This window comes from Cupressus sempervirens, chromosome 1 (assembly GCF_028749045.1).
Source record: "Cupressus sempervirens isolate cs-2001-9-10 chromosome 1, ASM2874904v1, whole genome shotgun sequence".
Lineage (NCBI taxonomy): Eukaryota > Viridiplantae > Streptophyta > Pinopsida > Cupressales > Cupressaceae > Cupressus > Cupressus sempervirens.
This window is the reverse complement of record NC_143118.1, coordinates 186,467,902-186,472,401: the sequence shown is the minus strand read 5'-3', so window position 1 is coordinate 186,472,401 and position 4,500 is coordinate 186,467,902.

Below are 4,500 nucleotides of genomic sequence, written 5' to 3'. Positions count from 1 at the left end.
GGAAAGTGAATAAGATATTTGGTGACATAACACTGACTCAAGTTGCGTTGGTAGCAAAGGTTGAGGATTGAAGAAGGTACTTGAGAATATCTTCTCATTGTATACCAAATTGTGTGATCCCACACTCTTCACCCAAGACACTAGACATAGAATTTTGAGCCTGGAGAGGAATCTAAATTTTTTAGGTACATAGCTACCCAAGAACCCAACTCAAAGTGAGAAGTATTTCCATACATTCCTTCAATCACAAAATCAATTAGCTGTGTGTAGAGGGGGCTAACATAAGAGCCAACTTGACAAATATTTAGGCCTCCCTCACCCCACACATGGAGATCCACTATAAAGAACTAGGTTATAAAAAAACTCTACTAAAGAAAGTTCCCAATCTTTCTACTCCAGATGGCCTAGTACACCTTACAATAGAGCTAACTATCCAAATAAAGTCATTGGGTGTTGCATGTGACAACTGGGATGTAGCTCTTAAAATAATAATGGAAGTCCATAAATCCTTTTTAGACAAATACACTATAAGTGTATAGCCCATTTGACATAAGTGTCAAAAAGGGGGAGTTGTTGGATACAAATGTTCAGTTGTCTATTTTTTTTGATGTTACACAAAAGTCATATCAATTATCAGATAGAATCTACCAAGCTTAGTTGGTCTGAAAAGGAAAAGATAGAGTCTACCGAGCTCACTCAGGCACTGAAGGATTTTATGGTAAAAGTTAGTTTCCATCGAGCTCACAAGGTTAGCTAAGGAAACTTAGTGTTTACCAAGTTCACTCAGTCTCCAAAGGATTTTTCAGAGCTCTTAGTGTTTACCAAGCTTCACTTGGTTAACACTAGAAATCATTTTTGGAGTAGTGTTTACTAAGCAGGGTCGGCCAATGACAGATTTCATTTCTCTTGGAAAATAAAGTTTGATTGTTTCACGTAATGACTATAGCCGATTGATGTATTGTTTATTGATAAATGTAACTTGTAAATGAGCCAACTTGAAAATTTGCAATGTATAATTAAAAGGTCAAGTTGTGAATTCTAAAGTATGAATGGACGTATGAATGAGGGGGTATGTAAGTGAGTTGATTGTGTGAAGAGGAAGTGTAAGCAAATTTTGAAGAATGATCAGATATCCTTAAGGAGTAGAGAAGGTTTATTTGATCAATAAGGATCTAGTGAAGTAGAATAGAGATCTGTATTGGCAAAGATTAGTTGCATCTCATTTAGGTCACTCATTATTTCTCTCTCACAATTGTAGCAATGAATTCTAAATCTCTTAATAGAGTTGGTTTAGTAGCCATTTTTGTAAACTCTCTAACAAGGTGGACAAATCTATTGAATTGTTCTAAACTCCTCTAGCAAGGCCACTCCTAGTAGGATGATTAAATCCTCTAATAGGGTCACACCTAATCATGTGTTTTTTAACCTTTAATAGGGTTGGCTCCTAATAGCGCTCACTTCAAAAGAGTGAAAATTGGTAGCTAGTTACTTTATGGTTTATCCCATATTGGGTTTCCATGATAAATCTGGTGTCTTGTCTGTTCATGTTATTTCTTTTGCATGCATGTTAATAATTATAAATTCTTATAGATTAGTAGTAAGTTAATATATAGTTCATCTACAAAGTTACAACATTTTTCTGTGTGGCTACGAAGTGATAGTAGTAACTAGTTATTTAAGACATCTAAGGGATCTATGGATTTGTTTTTTTAGTAATTGATTGACCCCCACTCTTAGTTACTCCATTTATATTTCCAACAATTGGTATTAGAGCTTTTGGTGCTTGCAAGAAGGATTTCAAGGATGTAAGCCAAATATTAGGATGTCTTACAAAAGGAAAATTCCAAGGCTGAACACGAATAAATTTTCAGCATGGTAAGGTCTCATGAGACTCCATATAGCTTCCATTGAAGATACAGAATTGAAATATCTGGATGAAGCATATGTAACTCCTCCTAGTACATTATTTGCTAATGAAATTTCTGAGAAAAAGACTCATAACACCATGATGATAGATATTGCATCTGCCCTAAGCTACAAAAAATTTGATGATGTCAAGGACTACAAAAATACCTTTGAAATGTGGAACAAGCTAAAAGATATCTATGGAGGTGATGATAATATGAGAAGAGCCAAAGTAGAAAGTCTAAGAGGACAATTTGATCAGATGAGTATGAGAGAGGATGAAAACATTGTCAAATATGTTGAAAGAGTCAAAGTAGTTGTCAGTGCTATCAAGGCCTATAGAGGAGATATTGAGGAGGAAATAGTTTTAAGTAAAGTTCTTAGAACATTACTTCCTATTTATGCAATTAGAGTTTATACAATTCAAGAAAGAAGATGTGAAGCAAGTCATAAGATAAATTTAGAGGCCATAGTAGGAAGATTGACTCCATTTGAGCTAGATAACTATGAACACTATGTTCCAACTTCCAAGAACATTGAGTCAGCATTTGAAGCCAAGCTTTCACTTAAGGAAAAAGGAAAGAAGATAAAGGATTCTCGGTCAAAAAGTGAAGAAAAATCATAACAGATTTCAGATAGTGATCTTGAGGTGGCTGAAGCTCTACTTGCAAGGAAATATTATAGAGGCAGAGGGAAATACAAAGGTAAGATTCCTCTAATCTATTTTTCTTGTGAAAAAGTTGGTCATATTGCTACTAGGTGCCCAAACAAGAAAAGCAAGAATGAGAAGAAAGGTCACAAACACAATGGCAAGAAAGATTTCAAATCACTCAAGGACAAAGGTAAGAAAACATGTTTCATGGCTAAGGATTCTAATGATTTTGATGAAGAAGAAGATGAAATTGTTTACATTGCTATGAAAGATGAATTTGATAATGATGAGGAAGATAAAATGAGACTTATCTCTCATGTGAGAAAAAATGATACATGGATCATAGATAGTGGTTTCTCTCATCATATGACTGGTGATAAAACTAAGTTTGAACAATTTGAAGACTATGTTGGTCGTAGTGTGAGATTTGGTAATAATGAACCTTTTTGTATAAAAGGAAGAGGAAGAATTTCACTAACCAAAGAGCTTGTATGTGATAATGCATATTGGGTAGAAGGACTAAAACACAATATGTTAAGTGTGGCATAGCTACTCAATAATGGATTCAAAGTAGAATTCATGCATGAAAAAGAAAGATTGTTGGATGACAAAGGAAAGCTGATTGGATCAGGCATATAGAAAAAACGTAACTTGTTTTATCTTGAACTGTTGGAATATTAAAATATGGAAAGAGTACTTATGAGAGGGGGGGGTGAATTAGAAGTATCACATTTTAGCCAATAAAACTTTTAGATGGAAGTAAATTGCATACATGTAAATATATCAAGAAAATATGAGACTAAACACATGCACCAACAACTCATAACACTAGAATTTGATAACCCAGAAACCCTCCAGGAATAAGAAGGTAAAACTAGGCTGGGGATGATACCCAAAAAAATTACTGCAGCAATATTGTTAAACCACTTCTGATGGTCTGCCTTGTTAAAGACTTTACACTGTATTAATAGTGACCTAGTTAGAGGCTTTACAAACACTTTACATGAAGTGTCACCTTGTTAAAGGATTTAATCACCTCATTAAAGGATCTATGAAGTAGCTGTTAAGCTAACCTATCACCATAGGATTTTCATTCTAATACAATTCCTAGAAAGTATTAGGTATAATGAACCTAATAGATTATAATCCTTGATTACTAAATGCAGGCACATGTTTCACTTTCTCTAATCTTGATCCTTTTGTGATCTGATAACCCTCGCTTCTGAAAATAGATTTCCTTGTGCACCCTTGTATGCCCACTCTACTCTTTTTTTTTTAACAATGAAATTTTGTCTTCCTTATAAAGACATTTGAGAATTTAGGGTTAGGTATGGATCTATGATCCATATTTTGTCTTCATTTTTCACTTATTATTTGCACTTCTTCTATTGGTTGCATGCCTTCATCATTTTTCTTATTGGTTGCATGTAGATTGCATAGGAAAAATAAAAGATTCGATCTTATCATTAAATCCTTCGAGATTTACCTTATGTCGGTTGCAAAAACTGTTTGCATCATAGTTTGTGCAATTACAAACTCTTATGTTGTTATTCTGAGTTACTCGGCTCCTAAACTATTGTTGATACTTGGCACATGCGGTTTCCTGGATAGCTTGGCATCTAAACAAAACTGTATCACTCGACACCTAATGTTACTCGGCACTATTAACACTCAGCACCTTATGTTACTCAGCACTTGTTAACACTCGACACCTTATGTTACTCGACACTTGTTAACACTCGGCACCTTATGTTACTTGACACTTGTTAACACTCGACATTTGATCTTCACTCAACATCCTAAAAATACTCAGCACATGAAGATCACTCGACATCTGAAGTCTTTCCTAACTCGACATTTGTTGTGTCTCAACATGCATGGTGTACTCAGCTCCAATATAGAAAGTAGGTAAGTGTATTGGCACTCAAGTGTCAAAAACCATT